Source organism: Capra hircus, chromosome 8, assembly GCF_001704415.2.
Source record: "Capra hircus breed San Clemente chromosome 8, ASM170441v1, whole genome shotgun sequence".
In the NCBI taxonomy this organism is placed as follows: Eukaryota; Metazoa; Chordata; class Mammalia; order Artiodactyla; family Bovidae; genus Capra; species Capra hircus.
Window position 1 is genome coordinate 5768559 of NC_030815.1, and position 18698 is coordinate 5787256.

At 44.8% G+C, this 18698-nt stretch overlaps 1 protein-coding gene across 5 annotated transcripts in view; it reads left to right on the forward strand.

The window, feature by feature from the left end:
- SAP30 (Sin3A associated protein 30) overlaps nt 1-18698 on the forward strand; it is a 93862-nt gene that overhangs the window by 60450 nt on the left and 14714 nt on the right. For 4 of the 5 annotated variants that reach the window (XR_001918408.1, XR_001918409.1, XR_001918411.1 and 1 more), the window contains one exon: nt 2665-2948. The exons of the other annotated variant lie outside the window; for it this stretch is intronic. The gene's annotated coding sequence lies outside the window, so the exon portion shown is untranslated. Of the gene's footprint in view, nt 1-2664; nt 2949-18698 lie in introns of those variants that run through there. 5 annotated transcript variants of the gene reach the window in all.

Below are 18698 nucleotides of genomic sequence, written 5' to 3' on the forward strand. Positions count from 1 at the left end.
ATATAATGGTTCAAAGTATCTGATGTGAAAACCCATTTGAAATAAATGACAGAAATTTGAAATTTTGCTTTACCTAGTGTCTTGAATTGATAAGGTTTCATCATAAATATTCTCTCACACGTCTACTGAATCTCTTCCTATTGGCATAGAAACATGGAAGATTGTCAGTCATCATCTATTTCTGCCAGTTTTCCATGTTCCTATGCCAGTCATCAGAGAGAAAACAACGTATGTACTTTATGACTCCTGAACTGACAAGAATGGGCTGCTGTGGAAATACTTGCATGGTTCTGTAACATCCAGGAAACCCAGCAGTAGAAGTGTATCACAAAAAAAAAAAACAGAAAAAAGATGGACCTTCCCTGGTGGCTCAGTGGTAAAGAATCTGCGTGCCCATGCAGAAGACATGGGTTCGATCCCTAGTCCCAGAAGATCCCACATGTAGCAGAGGAACTAACCCTGTGCACCGCAACTGCTGAGGCTGTGCTCTAGAGCGTGGGGGCCGAAACTGCTGAAGCGCATGCACACTAAAGCCTGTGCTCCACAATAAGAGAAGCCTGTGCCGCGCAACTAGAGAGAAGCCTGTGTGGCAACGAAGACCCAGCACAGCCAAAAATAAATAAAATCCTTTTTAAAAAAAGAAATTACAGAGAAAAAAAGAGTTATCAGTGAGCTGCCAATTTCATGACCACCATTTAGACTTAATTTTTTTTTGCTCTTGTGGCATTCTTTCCATTTTCCAAAAGATCTCTCATGACTCCTTAGGAGTGTCTAGCCAGGAACTCAGAAGGCGTAAGCTGTTTGAAAAGATCACTGTATGCTTTTCTTGAGTTTCATTCAGCAGCAAGGAATTTTCTGATTGTTTTGATTGGTAGCTGGGCTTCCCAGCAGTTTTCCAGTGCCATAATACTCTTTCATTCCACTTAATTTAAAAGACACCCATTCCCATGTATCTCAGACATCTCCTGAATCGCTCCTACATCCCCTCAGGAGTCAGTACAGTGGCCACTGTGTCTGCAGGCCTTAGTCCTCTGTGCTGTCAGAACTCTGTGCTCTTTCCATTGGCTCAATGCCCAATGAGATGCACAGAAGACCAGATATGGGACATTAAACCAGCATATCTCATCAGTCTTTCACCTCATTACATAAGCCCTCCAGTGCCAATCCACCCTTGGAATAATAATAACAGCTCTTCTCTTCTTGCCTTCTGCCTTCCCCCACATCTTTTCCTGAGACCTACGAGGGTAGTTCCCAATTGCTATAATAATAATAGTTGTTGTTTAGTCACTAAGTCAGGTCCAACTCTTTTGCAGCTCCGTGGACTGTAACCCACCAGGTTCCTCTGTCCATGAGATTTCCCAGGCAAGAATACTAGAGCAGGTTGCTGTTTCCTTCTCCAGAGGACCTTCCTGACCCAAGGATCAAACCTGCATTTCCTGCATTGGCAGGCGGATTCTTTACAGCTGACCCACCTGGGAAGCCCCCATAATAAAAATAGGCAGTATTTATTGAACATTCCAAAGCATTTACCAGACAATTCAAGGACTTTATATGCAGAGCAGGCCTCGGTGTCCCCACCTTTGCTGCCACTTTTATGCCACCACTCCCAGCTCGGGGACTGAGGCCCCAAACTAAAAGTTCTCCTGGGGTAGAATTTTAATTGCCAGATTTAACAAATAGAATTACAAAAATACCAGTGGGATTTTAATTTCAGATTAAACAAGGGAAAAAATTAATATAAGCATGTCCCAAATATTGCATGAGAGGTACTTATGTTTAAAAATTACTTATTTTTAAAGATTGGTTTTTGATATGGACCATTTTTAAAGTGAGGGACAGGGAGACCTGGTGTGCTGCAGTCTATAGGTTGCAAAGAGTCAGACACGACTGGGTGACTGGACAACTACAAGTTTTTAAAGTCTGTATGGAATTTGTTACATCTCACTGTTGTATGTTTTGATATTTTGGCCAAGAGGTATAGGGTCTTAGCTGTCTGACCAGGGATGGAACCCACAACCTCTGCATTAGAAGTCAAAGTCTTAACCACTGGACCACCAGGGAAGTCCACTTTTTGTTTATATAACCTTGCCTTTTCCAAACCAAGTCACTGTCCCTACCTCCCTCTCAAGCTTTCTGTGATAACTCATTCCCAAAACATAGGGAAGAGGGTTTTCAGGAAGTTCTCCACGGAGTAAGCAATATAAAAATCCCTTGATCGTGCAGTTGTAGGTGTGCACAGCAAGCCCATGTGCAAGCTTAGGTTGGAGGCAGCAAGACAGAGTAGCAAGCACTGGGAACAGAACAGGTCTGTGTTGCATGGCAGCCCTACCGCCACTGCCTGTAGGATCTGGGGAAGGTCTTTAATCGTCTTATGCTACAGAGTTCTCATTTTAAAAAAGAGAAGACTGCAGTTGTAAGGTTGTGCATTCGTTTTCTAGGGCTGCTGTAACAAAGTTGGTGGTGTAAACAGAAGGATGTTACCTCCTGGTCTGGGGGCTGAAAGTTTGAGATCAAGGGATGGTTCCTTCTGAAGCTGTGAGGGAGGCATTTGCTCCAGGCCTCTGTCCTCAGTTTGTAGATGGTGTAGACAGCTGTCTTTATAGTCACATGGCGTTCTTCATGTGCGTGTCTCTGTGACCACATTTCATTTTTTTTTTTTTAAAGGACGCAAATTATATTGGATGAAGTTTCTCCCTGATACATCACGCTGACCTAATTACTTCTGTAAAGACCTTGTTTCCAAATAAGGTATCACTTGAAGTACTGTGAGTCTGGACTCCAGGGTATCTTTTGGGGGGAACATAGTTCAACTTACAGCATTTTGCTGAAAGAATGGAATATGGCAATTTATAGGAGGCACCTAACAGAAACACTGGATTGTAAGAAATACTTAACAAATAGTAGCTTTTGTGGTTGTTATTAAACAGTTTTATCTTATTTTATAATGATCTTATGAGTACATGGTTATTCTCTGGGATTAATGGACACATATATAGAAGGTCGGGCTTCCCAGGTGGCTCAGTGTTAAAGAATCCTCCTGCCAATGCAGTAGACACACGGGTTCAATCCCTGGGTCAGGAAGATCCCCTGGAGGAGAGCATGGCAACCCACTCCAGTATTCTTGCCTGGGAAATCCCATGGACAGAGGAGCCTGGTGGGCTATAGTCCATGGAGTTGCAAAAGAGTTGGGCATGACTTAGCGACTACACAGTAACAGCAAACACAGAAGGTCTAGGCGGGGAAAATGTATACATATCCAGAAAATCTTAGGCATAAGAATCAAATATTGAGAATAAAGAACTTTATGTTATTGTATGTGGTTAGAGTAGAGAAAGAGCAGGGATGTAGGATAGATGGTGAATAGAGGAGATAGCATTTAATTATCCAGACTGACTGATATTGAATTGATGAACACTCGATTTTAGTTCACTTTGAAAACAGAGAATCAAAGTTTACCCTTGGACTAGACAATCTGCCAGAAACAGTCAGAATCATTATGTTTTCAGAGCAGAAAAAAGTCACCAGAGAACCAGTCACTTGATTCTGATGACAGAAAAACTCAGACTGAAGTTATCCTACACAAGAGCAACAGTTTCAAGCCTGAGGGATTTTAAAGTGGTGCATTTTCTGTGGCACCTTTCACTTCAGTGTATTATTTGAAGAGAAGTTCTTACTGCTAATAAAACTAGAAAGGAGAAAATTGAACTTGGTTCATAAGGAGAGACACTCTGTTCCCTGCAGGATATCCTTGTTGGGCTGGGTAACTAAGACAATGCAGTGGAATGTGTGGGGGGGAGGGTAGGTCTTCAGAACCACAAAGAAGGGTGATTATTTAAGAAGTCTGGTCTCCATTAAGAATAGAACAAGAGGAAATATGTTTGATTTGCAGAAGGAAGGATTTAGGCTGGATCCAACTACTCTCTGTATTGGCAGTCAGTAAAATAGATACCCAAGGGAGGCGCAGTAATACCGTTCCTAAGGAGGTCTATAGAATGATGATCAACATCGCATTGTTAATAGTTTCTGAAAATAGTAAGGCCTTATGAATATTCTGTCCAGCATATGAGATTCGCCTGTGAACATCTGAAAGAACATTTGAAAGAACACAGCCAGGGTGAGCCGCAAGAAAGAGTCTCATGGACCTCAGTTTTCTTGCTTTGTGACTTTGAAATGAAATCTAGAGCAGAGGACAGCCTCAGCATCAAAAACAAGGAAGCAAAGAACCACTTCTTAAGGAAAGTGTGCAAAAGGGTGTCCTCTCTTCCTGCTGCCTCTGTGCCACCTGCCACAAAATTGAGGATGTCAGGAACTTTTTGCGCACAGCCAGAGGAAAGCACGCCAGATCTGTTAAGATCAAGAAAAATAGGGATCCTTTGAAGTGGGGGCTTGGGTGCAGCCGCTCGGTGACTGTCACAGACCGAGGGAAGGCGGAGCAAGGGGGCAGCCCTGTTCTGGGTTTGCAGCTGAAGCAACCAGTCCTGCTGACTTACCTGTATTAGCATTTTAAAAGTTCAAGCGAACAAGTTTTTAAAGGGATGAAAAGGCTACATATCTTCTAACTGAGCCGGCTGGTCACCTGTGCCTCCCAGCCTGGGTGATGCTGTGGGGGACTTGGCACGGAAGAGTGGGCCCTGGATCTGGTCGGGAAGCTCACCAGGCTTGTGGCTTCTCAGTGGTGGGATCTGTTGACATGAACAATCCTCAGCACGTTGGGTGATTTGAGTACACTTTCATGATTCGCTCTCATTTTACCCCCTTGCTATTTCCACATGCCACAAAAATCCCTCCACTCCCCTCTGAATTATGTGCTGTTCAAGACGGATGCTCGGACCTCCCACTCAGGCAGGGCAGCCCCAGCTCCGCGAACTCACAGGACCCATTGTTCGTCCCTTCCGTACCCAGTGCTGTCACCGCAGGCCTGCACTCCAGCGCAGCCGGGAGGGTGGGAAACAAGCCCCCGGAGGGTCATCCATCGTGCTCATAAATGCTCTGAGTTCTACCAAGTTCCATCAGAGTTCACCTACACACCGAAGCAAAACAATCCTGCTCTGTGCATTCTTGTTTTCTTCAGTGTATATGCCGCCCACAAACGTGCGTGAAATATCTGCACGTGTAATGGGTGCACTTGAAGCTGTGCGCACATCTGGGCAACTGTGCACAGCGTGCACCAGGCTGCATGCCAGGGCGCACAGGACCCCTGGCGCGGGCAGAGCCTCCACCTTCACGGTGGCACAGAGGGGCCGTGCTGCTTCTTGGCTTGCATGTTCATGAATCACCATTCTCTGGTTTTCTCTCCAGCGTGCCTTTATGGGCTGTTTTTTTCCCCCCTCCTAAAAATTGAAAAGTAGTTGATTTACAATATTGTGTTATTAATAGTTTCACGTATACAACAAAGTGATTCAGTAAGCGTGGGCGGCTGTGGCCAGCGCACTCGGCGCGGCCGAGAGGAGCTACCCCACGTCCGAGGTCAGGGGCAGTGGCCGAGAGTGCCAGGCTGCCACAGCGCAGGAACGGCTGAGAGGAGCGCGTCCAAGGTCAGGGGCTGCGGCCAGGAGGAGCCACTCCATGCCCAAGGCCAGGGGCGGCAGCCGGGAGGAGCAACCCCACGTCCAAGGAGCAGTGGCTGCGTGGGCACAGGAGGGCCTAGAGGAGCTATCCCACGTTGAAGGTCAGGAAGGCTGGTGGTGAGGAGATACCCTTTCCAAGGTAAGGAGCAGCGGCTGCGCCTTGCTAGAGCAGCCGAGAAAAGATACCCCAAGCCCAAGGTAAGAGAAACCCAAGTAAGATGGTAGGTGTTGCAAGAGAGCATCAGAGGGCAGACACACTGAAACCATACTCACAGAAAACTAGTCAATCTAATCACACTAGGACCACAGCCTTGTCTAACTAAATGAAACTAAGCCATGCCCGCGGGGCGACCCAAGACGGGTGGATCGTGGTGGAGAGGTCTGACAGAATGTGGTCTCCTGGAGAAGGGAATGGCAAACCACTTCAGTATTCTTGCCTTGAGAACCCCATGAACAGTATGGAAAGGCAAAATGATAGGATACCAAAAGAGGAACTCCCCAGGTCAGTAGGTGCCCAACCTACTACTGGAGATCAGTGGAGAAATAACTCCAGAAAGAATGAAGGGATGGAGCCAAAGCAAAAACAATACCCAGTTGTGGATGTGACTGGTGATAGAAGCAAGGTCCGATGCTGTAAAGAGCAATATTGCATAGGAACCTGGAATGTCAGGTCCATGAATCAAGGCAAATTGGAAGTGGTCAAACAAGAGATGGCAAGGGTGAACGTTGACATTCTAGGAATCAGCGAACTAAACTGGACTGGAATGGGTGAATTTAACTCAGAAGACCATTATATCTACTACTGCAGGCAGGAATCCCTCAGAAGAAATGGAGTAGCCATCATGGTCAACGAAAGAGTCCGAAATGCAGTACTTGGATGCAGTCTCAGTAACGACAGAATGATCTCTATTCGTCTCCAAGGCAAACCATTCAATATCACAGTAATCCAAGTCTATGCCCCAACCAGTAATGCTGAAGAAGCTGAAGTTGAATGGTTCTATGAAGACCTACAAGACCTTTCAGAACTAACACCCAAAAAAGATGTCCTTTTCATTATAGGGGGCTGGAATGCAAAAGTAGGAAGTCAAGAAACACCTGGAGTAACAGGCAAATTTGGCCTTGGAATGCAGAATGAAGCAGGGTAAAGACTAATAGAGTTTTGCCAAGAAAATGCACTGGTCATAGCAAACACCCTCTTCCAACAACGCAAGAGAAGACTCTACACATGGACATCACCAGATGGTCAACACCGAAATCAGATTGATTATATTCTTTGCAGCCAAAGATGGAGAAGCTCTATACAGTCAACAAAAAAAAGACCAGGGGCTGACTGTGGCTCAGATCATGAACTCCTTATTACCAAATTCAGACTCAAATTGAAGAAAGTAGGGAAAACCGCTAGACCATTCAGGTATGACCTAAATCAAATCCCTTATGATTATACAGTGGAAGTGAGAAATAGATTTAAGGGCCTAGATCTGATAGATAGAGTGCCTGATGAACTATGGAATTAGGTTCGTGACATTGTACAGGAGACAGGGATCAAGACCATCCCCATGGAAAAGAAATGCAAAAAAGCAAAATGGCTGTCTGGGGAAGCTTTACAAGTACCTGTGAAAAGAAGAGAGGTGAAAAGCAAAGGAGAAAAGGAAAGATACAAGCATCTGAATGCAGAGTTCCAAAGAATAGCAAGAAGAGATAAGAAAGCCTTCTTCAGCGATCAATGCAAAGAAATAGAGGAAAACAATAGAATGGGAAAGACTAGAGATCTCTTTAAGAAAATCAGAGATACCAAGGGAACATTTCATGCAAAGATAGGCTCAATAAAGGACAGAAATGATATGGACCTTACAGAAGCAGAAGATATTAGAGGTGGCAAGAATACACGGAAGAACTGTACAAAAAAGATATTCACGACCCAGATAATCACGATTGTGTGATCACTCATCTAGAGCTAGACATCCTGGAATGTGAAGTCAAGTGGGGCTTAGACAGCATCACTACAAACAAAGCTAGTGGATTTGATGGAGTTCCTATTGAGCTATTTCAAATCCTGAAAGATGATGCTGTGAAAGTGCTGCACTCAATATGCCAGCAAATTGGGAAAACTCAGCAGTGGCCACAGGACTGGAAAAGGTCAGTTTTCTTTCCAATCCCAAAGAAAGGCAATGCCAAAGAATGCTCAAACTACCGCACAATTGCACTCATCTCACATGCTAGTAAAGTAATGCTCAAAATTCTCCAAGCCAGGCTTCAGCAATACATGAACCATGAACTTCCTGATGTTCAAGCTGGTTTTAGAAAAGGCAGAGGAACCAGAGATCAAATTGCCAACATCCGCTGGATCATGGAAAAAGCAAGAGAGTTCCAGAAAAAACATCTATTTCTGCTTTATTGACTATGCCAAAGCCTTTGACTGGGTGGATCACAATAAACTGTGGAAAATTCTGAAAGAAATGGGAATACCAGACCACCTGACCTGCCTCTTGAGAAATCTGTATGCAGGTCAGGAAGCAACAGTTAGAACTGGACATGGAACAACCGACTGGTCCCAAATAGGAAAAGGAGTACGTCAAGGCTGTATATTGTCACCCTGCTTATTTAACTTCTATGCAGAGTACATCATGAGACATGCTGGACTGGAAGAAACACAAGCTGGAATCAAGATTGCTGGGAGAAATATCAATAACCTCAGATATGCAGATGACACCACTCTTATGGCAGAAAGCGAAGAGGAACTAAAAAACCTCTTGATGAAAGTGAAAGAGGAGAGTGGAAAAACTTGGCTTAAAGCTCAACATTCAGAAAACGAAGATCATGGCATCCGGTCCTGTCCCTTCATGAGAAACAGATGGGGAAACAGTGGAAACAGTGTCAGACTTTATTTTGAGGGGCTCCAAAATCACTGCAGATGGTGGCTGCAGCCATGAAATTAAAAGATGCTTACTCCTTGAAAGAAAAGTTATGACCAACCTAAGTAGCATATTCAAAAGCAGAGACATTACTTTGCCGACTAAGGTCCTTCTAGTCAAGGCTATGGTTTTTCCTGTGGTCATGTATGGATGTGAGAGTTGGACTGTGAAGAAGGCTGAGCACCGAAGAATTGATGCTTTTGAACTGTGGTGTTGGAGAAGACTCTTGAGAGTCCCTTGGACTGCAAGGAGATCCAACCAATCCATTCTGAAGGAGAACAGCCCTTGGATTTCTTTGGAAGGAATAATGCTAAAGCTGAAACTCCAGTACTTTGGCCACCTCATGGGAAGAGTTGACTCATTGGAAAAGACTCTGATGCTGGGAGGGATTTGGGGCAGGAGGAGAAGGGGACGACAGAGGATGAGATGGCTGGATGGCATCACTGACTCAATGGACGTGAGTCTGTGTGAACTCCGGGAGTTGGTGATGGACAGGGAAGCCTCGAGTGCTGTGATTCATGGGATCGCAAAGAGTCAGACACGACTGAGCGACTGAACTGGACTGAACATATGTATTATATATAATATTTATATTACATAACTGAACCATTTTGATATATATATATATATTTCAGATTCTTCTCCATTATAGGCTATTATAAGATATTGACTATAATTCCCAGTGCTCTACAGTAGGGTCTTGTTGGTTATCTTTTGTATATTCACTGTTGCTGTTTAGTTGCTAAGTCATGTCCTGCTCTGTGACCCCACAGACTGTAGCCTGCCAGGCTCCTCTGTCCATGGGATTTTCCAGGCAAGAATACTGGAGTGGGTTGCCATTTCCTCCTGCAGAGGATCTTCCTGACCCAGGGATCGAACCCACATCTCCCACGTCTCCTGCACTGGCCAGTAGATTCTTTGCTGCTGAGCATATAGTAGTGTGTATATCTTGTGCCTTGGTTTTAATAGCCTCACTCATCTAAGCATCTCCAAAACCTGTGATTAGTTAGGGTCCTGGCCTGCTGCTGACTCTCCCCTCCACCGCTTCTCCCCACACACCCAAATTCACCAAGAATGTCTATGGCTCAGTAATGAGGTTAAGATTTCTCTCCATGGAATCCAGAACATGAAAGACAGACTGTCTTTTGTGTTAACATCAAGTCCGGCTTTCACCATCTTCTTTTGACTGTAAGCTCTCTGCCCACTTACTTTAGAAAAGAAGCAAACTTTCCCTGAGCTTCCCAGAGCATGCAGTCTTGTTACTGAATAATCTTTAAACAGTTTACTATGTAAGACACCCAGAGCAACACGTACACACACATGCACTCAGTGTATGTTAAAACCAACCAGTGCGGCGTCCTTTCCTTGTGTTTAATCTGGGGCTGCTTCCCATCTAGTTTTCACCTCATGAAACTCATGAGAAATCTGAAGTCATCACCTCAGCTTCAGTCTGCCTGTTCTGAGGAGTCCTGGAGGGCAGATGTGGTAGGAATTTGAAGGCTGTTTCTCCATATTTTTGGCTCCTTTCAATATGCATCCTTTATACACAGATGTATAGAACAGTCTTTTGGAATCTGGGAGAGGGCGAGGGTGGGATGATTTGGGAGAATGGCACTGAAACATGTAAATCATCACATGTGAAACGAATCGCCAGTCCAGGCTCAATGCATGATACAGGGTGCTCGGGGCTGGTGCACTGGGATGACCCAGAGGGATGGGATGGGGAGGGAAGTTGTGGGGGGGTGTTCAGGATGGGGAACACGTGTCCACCCAGGGCTTATTCATGTCAATGTATGGCAAAACCAATACAATATTGTAAATTAATTAGCCTCCAATTAAATAAATTTATATTAAAATATAAATAAAGTATCAGGTTAAAAAGTGCCTAAAAGTGGTAGATTTTATGAGAAGGGAGAACCCACAAATTCCTTTCTCATTCAGCTCGAGGATTTTCTAATCTCTTTCAAAGTAAAACCTCTTGACTGGAGTGAGGCTTCTAGTTTTACCTCTTATGAAGAGTGTTTTCAGACCCCTTAGAAGACATCCTAGTAGTCGAGAACAAGAGGAAATTACTGCAGAACAGGCGGAAAATGAGCCAGGACTTGTATCAACAAAGTTGGACAACAATGATGAAATTCCATAGTTTTATCTAGAATCAGCCCTAGCATCCTGGGATGATTAAGGCTGAGAAGACCAGGGGATGGTCCTGTTACAGCTGTGATGCTGGTGGTCCAGACTGACCTGCAGGTGCTGGTCACCTATCTTTGGAGAGCAAGCCCCCAGACCCAGGGAGGCTGGAGAGAGTGGGGTTTGTGCTGCGTCTCCAGACAGCTAGAGGAGAATTTGTGCCCTGGGGAGATGGTTCTGCCTTGCCTTTATTGATGACCTTCTCCTCTGAACTCTCATATTTCTTGGCTTTCTAATTAATTTTTATTTGAGTATAATTGCTTTATAATGTTGTGTTCGTTTCAACTGTATAACAAAGTGAACCAGCTGTATATATACATATATCCCCCTTTTTGTCACCAGGGAGCACTGCGTAGAGCTCCGTATGCTATACAGCAGGTTCTTATTAATTATCTATTTAACACATAGTGACCAAGTGAAGTCGCTCAGTCATGTCCGACTCTTTGCGACCCCATGGACAGTAGCCTACCATGCTCCTCCATCCATGGGATTTTCCAGGCAAGAGTACTGGAGTGGATTGCCATTTCCTTCTCCAGAAGACCTTCCTGACCAGGGGATCGAACCCGGGTCTCCTGCATTTTAGGCAGAGGCTTTACCGTCTGAGCCACAAGGAAATATGTCAACCCCAATCTCCCAGTTCATCCTACCTCACCCCCTTTCCCCCGTGGTGTCTGTATGTTTGATCTCTACGTCTGTGACTCTGTGCTTTAACCTCGATGCACAGTTTATATGATTCATGCAGTGTGCCGATACACCGTCAGCTTTCTCTCTGCATTTTGAGGACAGAGTATGTTTTAGAGCCATGCTGACTTGCAGCAGTCATTGTGCATGATGGCTGCTCCCAACGCTGCAAGGTCCGCAGGAAAGCAAGGGGCAGGGTATTAGAGTCAGGGAAGCCTTTCCCCGAGGTCTGCACCAGAAGTCCCTGGCTGAGGATGGTCCAGCACTGGCAGGATGACAAGGCTGAGGGAATCCGGAGACAAGAGAGACCCTGACGTGCCTCACCCAAGCCCACTCTGATCTGGTCTCCAAACTACACGAATTAATCAATGTTCTTCTCAGGTAAACTAGCCTTTTTCCTTGCAAGAAAGCATACTAATTGATACACCTATACCTCTGAAATGTTTAAAATGATGTTAAATTGATGTAAATTAAATCTGGCTTCTCTTTGAAGAAATATTATATACTTCATATTACATTTCTTTTTCACATTTATTATTAGTCTGTGCTGGGTCTTAGTGTGGCGTGCGGGATCTAGTTCCCCTAGCAGGGATCGAACCTGGGCTTCTTGCTTTGGGAGCATGGAGTCTTAGCCACTGGACCACCAGGGAAGTCCCAGTTTATAATACAATTCTGATAAAGAACCCAGTGTCCAACTTTTTATAGAAATTATTTTTAAAAAATGCCATGTTGTCAAACATATGTGATGTCTTTCTAGAAAGTTGTTTTTACAGAGCATGTGACTGATAATTAGGACAGAATAGAACCAGTCTCTTCAAATTCAAATTCTTGTGATTATGCATCACATGGAGTTCTTGTCTTCCACCTTCATAATTCCTCCCTTGTGGTCAGTGCAGGAAGTAAACACTCTTGCAGGTCCCAGAATTGACTGGGGTTTTTAGGGGACATTTCACTCTTTGAGGAGACTTTTAAGGGTATTTGGGCCCACATGATAAATTCTTAAGACATCATGCAAACCTACTTTTAAACATAGTTTTCTATATTTTTGGCTGCACTGGGTCTCTGTTGCTGCACACAGGCTTTTCTATGGTTGCAGAGAGCCAGACCTACTCTCTAGTTGTGGTATGTGGACTTCTCACTGTGGTGGGTTTTCTTGTTGAGTGCAGGCTCAGTAGCTAAGGCACACAGGCTTAGTTGCTCCGCTGCATGTGGAATCTTTCTGGATAGTGATCAAACCCATGTCTCTTGCATTGGCAAGCAGATTCTTTAGCACTAAACCACCAGGGAAGCCCCAAACCCACTTTTTTAATGGAGGTATTTCTAAGCCAATTATTTTTTCACTTTATTAACTGTAAAAGTCATACAGGATTATTTCTTAAAACTCAGACAATACAGAATAAAAATGCTCCCCCTTCATGCTGCTGAGGATTTTACTAGTATTTATCTTCTTTGTGATTAGGCTGAGGCTATGTAAGTGTCATATTTCAGAGGATCTGTGAGGTCATAATAGGAAAAGGAAAATAGGTCAAATAGGAAAAGGAGTACGTCAAGGCTGTATATTGTCACCCTGCTTATTTAACTTCTATGCAGAGTACATCATGTGAAACGCTGGGCTGGAAGAAGCACAAGCTGGAATCAAGATTGCTGGGAGAAATATCAATAACCTCAGATATGCAGATGACACCACCCTTATGGCAGAAAGTGAAGAGGAACTAAAAAGCCTCTTGATGAAAGTGAAAGAGGAGGGTGAAAAGGTTGGCTTAAAGCTCAACATTCAGAAAATGAAGATCATGGCACCTGGTCCCATCACTTCATGGGAAATAGATGGGGACACAGTGTCAGACTTTATTTTGGGGGGCTCCAAAATCACTGCAGATGGTGACTGCAGCCATGAAATTAAAAGACACTTACTCCTTGGAAGAAAAGTTATGACCAACCTAGATAGCATATTCAAAAGCAGAGACATTACTTTGCTGACTAAGGTCCGTCTAGTCAAGGCTATGGTTTTTCCAGTGGTCATGTATGGATGTGAGAGTTGGACTGTGACGAAGGCTGAGCGCCGAAGAATTGATGCTTTTGAACTGTGGTGTTGGAGAAGACTCTTGAGAGTCCCTTGGACTGCAAGGAGATCCAACCAGTCCATTGTGAAGGAGATCAGCCCTGGGATTTCTTTGGAAGGAATGATGCTAAAGCTGAAACTCCAGTACTTTGGCTACCTCATGGGAAGAGTTGACTCATTGGAAAAGACTCTGATGCTGGGAGGGATTTGGGGCAGGAGGAGAAGGGGATGACAGAGGATGAGATGGCTGGATGGCATCACCGACTCGATGCACATGAACCTGAGTGAACTCCGGGAGTTGGTGATGGACAGGGAGGCCTGGCGTGCTGCGATTCATGGGGTCGCAAAGAGTTGGACACAACTGAGTGACTGAACTGAACTGTGAGGTCATAATAATGCTAACACATTGTTTGCTTTTTCACTGCATTGATGTTTGCACCGATGGTACAAAGGCAACAGTGGGTAGAACTGCTGGTCCCTTAGTGTGAAACTGCACTGTGTATCCAGCTGTGTTGGTCAGCGTTGCATTATTCATCACCGTGCATTCACAGGAGCCCCCAAAAGCCCACTTTAATTAAGCATGTTCTTGAAGAATTAGTAAAAATTGTGACTTTTATTCAATCTCAGCTCTGAGCATGCATGCTAATAATATTCTATGACACATGAAGCACTTCTACTGTATGTGAAGTCCTACAAGGATAAGCCTTTGTGTCATTATCTACATTACAAGCTAAATGAACCTCTTTTTTCACTAAGCACTGTTTTTACTTGGAAGACAGGCTGCAGTTATTCAGACTGAGTTCTGGCGTATCTTTTCTTTCAGATGAGCCAAGTGAGCCAGTTACTCCAAGGAATGTGGCCAGTGACAGTGTGCTTTCAAGTGAAAGTTTAAATTTTGAAAAATGTGTCTGCTACTGTGAGAGCTTGATAGCGTCTCAATACTGGAGGCATTTCTGATGAGTCAGTGGTGTTACTAATTACTGTGATTTTTTTTTCTTTTTGGATATTGCACTGTGAAACACGTCAGCCGAAGGGTTTTAGAATCACCTTATGTAAACTTGAAGCAAACACCACTTGCCCAGTTGTGGTTCAGAGTCAGAGAAGAAGAGCTACAACGATCTGAGATGGCTGTTCAAACACTTCTACCTTTGCTAATGATGTATCGGATAGAGGATGGATTTTCTATATATATTTCCCCCAAACAACATATCATAGTAGACTGATTGCCCAAGGAGAACCAGCTGCCTCCCATGAAGTCAGACACTAGGGAACTTGCAAAGGTATTTTGTTTTTCATTTTTATTTGGCTGTGCTGGGTCTTTGTTACTGCACAGGTTTTCTCTAGTTGCAGCCAGGGGGCTGCTCTCCAGTTGTGGCGTGCAGGCTTCTCATTGTGGCTTCTCTCGTTGCAGAGCACGGGCTCTAGGGGGGTGGGCTTCAGTAGCTGCCCCACAGCATGTGGAATAATCTTCCCGGAGCAGGGAGCAGATCTGTGTCCTCTGCACTGGCACGGGGATTCCTAACCATCAGGGAAGTCTATAATAAATATATTTCTTAAATTTCACCCTTTCATTTTCTAATATGATTCATGTCAGTAGATACAACTAAGAAAACCTCTTCAGGGTACTCAGTATTTTTAAAGAGTGTAAAGGGGTCCAGAACCACAAGCTTGAAAATGTGCTTCAGGAAACATGAAAATACTGGAAATACAATGTCAGGGGTACAAACCAGAACACTGAAATGGAGGTGCAGTGACTCTAACTATGTGAAAATATATGTGCACAGAAAAGGAATAGGATGAAACTATAAAATAATAATAATTTAGGTGATTTAAGTTTTATTTTCATAAAATTTCCAACTTTTCTACAATAAAAATGTTTTGTTCCTATAATCAGGAAGGATAGAATTTTGGTTCCAACCACAGAGCATATATTTATCTGCCTTCTAATAGTGGCAGCCACCAAAAGAGCATCATGTTTTCATTTTATTAGTTGTGTAGAAGGGTTTAATGTGCCTGACTCTAAGACAGGGATATTTTTAAATAAAGAAACTTTCCCAAATCAAATAAAAGCATTTCTTTCTGGTAGTTCCCTGAGGAGGTGATAAACTTATTCCAATGACATTTTGGGGGCTCCTATTGAAGAATTGGACTTCCTTTGTGGCTCAGATAGTAAAGAATCTGCCTACAATGCAGGAGACCCGAGTTCAATCCCTGGGTTAGGATGATCCCCTGGAGAAGGAAATGACAACCCACTCCAGTATTCTTGCCTGGAGAACTCCATGGACAGAGGAGACTGGTGGGCTATAGTCCACGAGGTGGCAAAGAGTTGGATACAACTGAGGGACTAAACAACAATAGCAAATTGAAGAATTGTCTATGAAGAGTCAGCCACAGAAGAAATGGATCTCCTCTCTCTATAGAGATACAGCATTCTATCTTCTCCCTCCTCTAACAGCTTCAGCTAACAGTTTATATGCTTGTTGACACTGACCTTGAAAGCTGTTGTGAAGGACCATAAGGCCACCTACAGGGGAGGAGCCCAGAAGAGCTCCCAGTCTCCTTATAAAAGCAAGTCTCTTTGGAGCTAGCCTAAGTTACTTGGCTGTACTCTGCAAAGGAGAATTAAAAGAAAGCAAGGGGAACTTCCCTGGTGGTGCAGTGGCTAAGACTCCGTGCTCCCAATGCAGGTGGCCTGGGTTTGATCCCTAGTCAGGGAACTAGATCCCACATGCTGCAGCTAAGACCTGGCACAGCCAAATAAATAAATACAAATATTTATTAAAAACAAAATGAGGACTTAATTACACTTCCCTTTTTATCCCTACTCAGTACAGCGTGCCATACTGAGCACAAAGCAAAGCCTCAATTAACTTATGTTAGTGGCAGCCTCTATGCCATCCTAGGGTCATTCAGGCTGTGGACTGGATTGTCTGTGTTGACATCGCTCAGCTAAAGAGAAGCTGAGAGTTATCAGCTTGTTTAGACTCAAAGGTGATTCCGCTTTCCCCAGTAACCTAAAACTCAGTCTCCTACTGGAGTGACCACTTCCGCATTCTTAATAATGCAGCTTCACTCTGTCTTAGTCTGACCTGACTTCTCCAGCTAAGCTTATTCATGCAAGGCCAACAACAGCTGGAGAGAGGCACCTGCTGGCCTGGCCATCTGACTTCTGCCATGTATCACTGTCCTGCAGATGAACAAGTCAGAACAAAGGGACGTACTGCGCAGAGACAGGGCCCTGTACGTATAATTTTCATGGAAAGTTGGGCCTCTGGCTTACCCGTCAACTCCTTTTAAAGAACTATTGCCTCTCAGGTTGAATCATCTCTCTTTTGCCGGCAACGTACAGGAAGATAAACCAACCTGCCCAATGTGACTCTCTTCAGAATGAGGTTTTCTGCCAGGATTCAGGTGCTGGAAAACTCATGTCCCTTGAAAAGAAGCCCCAGAAAAATGAAGACTTATTTGTATTTATTTTTGCATTTGGAGAGGGAGGGCAATGTCATCCATGTCTTAGACACATCTTAATTTGCGGATTTTTTCTTCTAAGACTCTCCTAATTGGATGAAAGTGCGCTGGGGCTGATTTATGGATCTCCGGAGGTGCCAGGCATCACTTCACATGTGCACAGCTGCTCCGCAGCAGTTTAACTTGGCGGAGGGTGTAAGCCTTGGAATTGTGTCATCTATTTGTACATGCTTACAACAGCCTCCTTGTGCAGGTTTTTCAAGATTCCTTGCAAGCATGGTCGAGCCTGGGCGTTGAAGGAGTCTCACGGAGTGATTTATCCTATTGGGAGGCTTTCAGAGTTTCCAGAATGAAGGATGAGACATGGATTCAGTTCCCCAGGGAATTAGAGAGATGGGCTGAGGTGGAGAGGCTGCCAGAATGTGAGACCTCAATCCCACAGTGGTCATCCAGCCAATGCTGGAAGTGCCACTGTGCACAACAGGCTCACCTTCATTCTGAGGTGTCACAGGGAAGCAGCTAAAAGCAGGAGCATGGGGGGGGGGGTGTGATGTGAGTCACCGCAGGTATAAATAACTTGAGAAGCTCTGCTGACAATAGAGGATCTGGCCTCCACAGTAGCCAACAAGGCTATCTTCAAACTCAAAGGGCCTGCGTTCTGGCCCTGATGTCCTTTGTAGTCAAGGATGATAGTGTGGACACTGTGTTTCTCCCTGTAGCCAAGTGTGGCTGAAAATACCCGGGTGACAGATGATAAGGGCTTTCTGTGGGGCGGGGTGTGGGATGGGGCATGGAAAGCTTGTGTAGGGGGCCTCCCAGCAGTCAGCTCAGCTTGTCACAGAGCATCAGGACTCCATCTGCAGCGACCCAGCAACCCTGGCATCATCCCCTTGGCTCCAGTGGCCCACAGGTGTCTCCACTCTTGAGCATCTTTCCCTGGGTCCTGTAACCAGGGATTTCCCCTCCTACCTGGCCGCTTGCTGTCCCGCGTGCCCATGCTGGGCAGGCAGGCGGGGGCCAGCTTTCTTGCTACACTGTTTTCAGGGGATGAGGGGAGAGGCCTTTGAGGTGGGCTGGGTCCTTTGACAGCTTTGTTGATGGGTGGTTTTATTTTGCCACTTCAGCACTGATTTGTTCCCAACCTTTAAGGCTGAAAGGACTTCCCCTCCTTTCTCAACGTCTCCTGTCTTAGACCAGGGAGTGCAGAGGCAGTGCTTTGGGCTAAGATGGGCCTCTCCTGTCGGTAGGCTAAGTGGACCCTTACATAGTTTATAGCCTTAAAAAAACGGTACCATACCAGCCTATTTTCAAAATCCTTTTTCTTTAAGGTTAGAAATTCCTAAAGGCTAATCTCAGAAACCTAGTAATGGGTTCACAAGCCACCGACAGAGCTCAAGTGAGGCCCAGGCAGCGCTGGTTGGCTTCAGCCAATGGCAAGCACTGAGTGGCTGCTTTTTACTTCGCCTCTTTGGCAAATAAAAATCTTCTCACATGTGGATTCAAGATGGGATTAGGAAAGATAGGAAAAGGGCTTTTTGGTGGTGCCTTAGCCTTAAAATCTCCTACAGGAGGAACTGCAAACTATCTTGAACAGGGAAAGTCCAAGAAGCTTACTAGCTCCTTCACTTCCTCGAGAAGCATCTGAACTGAGGGTAGCTTTGGGCATAAGGAACTTGTGATGAGGATGGGTGAGATGAGAGGGTGGGGGCTGAGACCTACCCTGGCCACTGGGTTTCCGCGGGAGGGAGAGACAACCCAGTGCCTCCACGAGCAGCCAGGGGACACCAAGTGTCCAAGAAGGGACACCTTCTCGGGAGGGAGAAG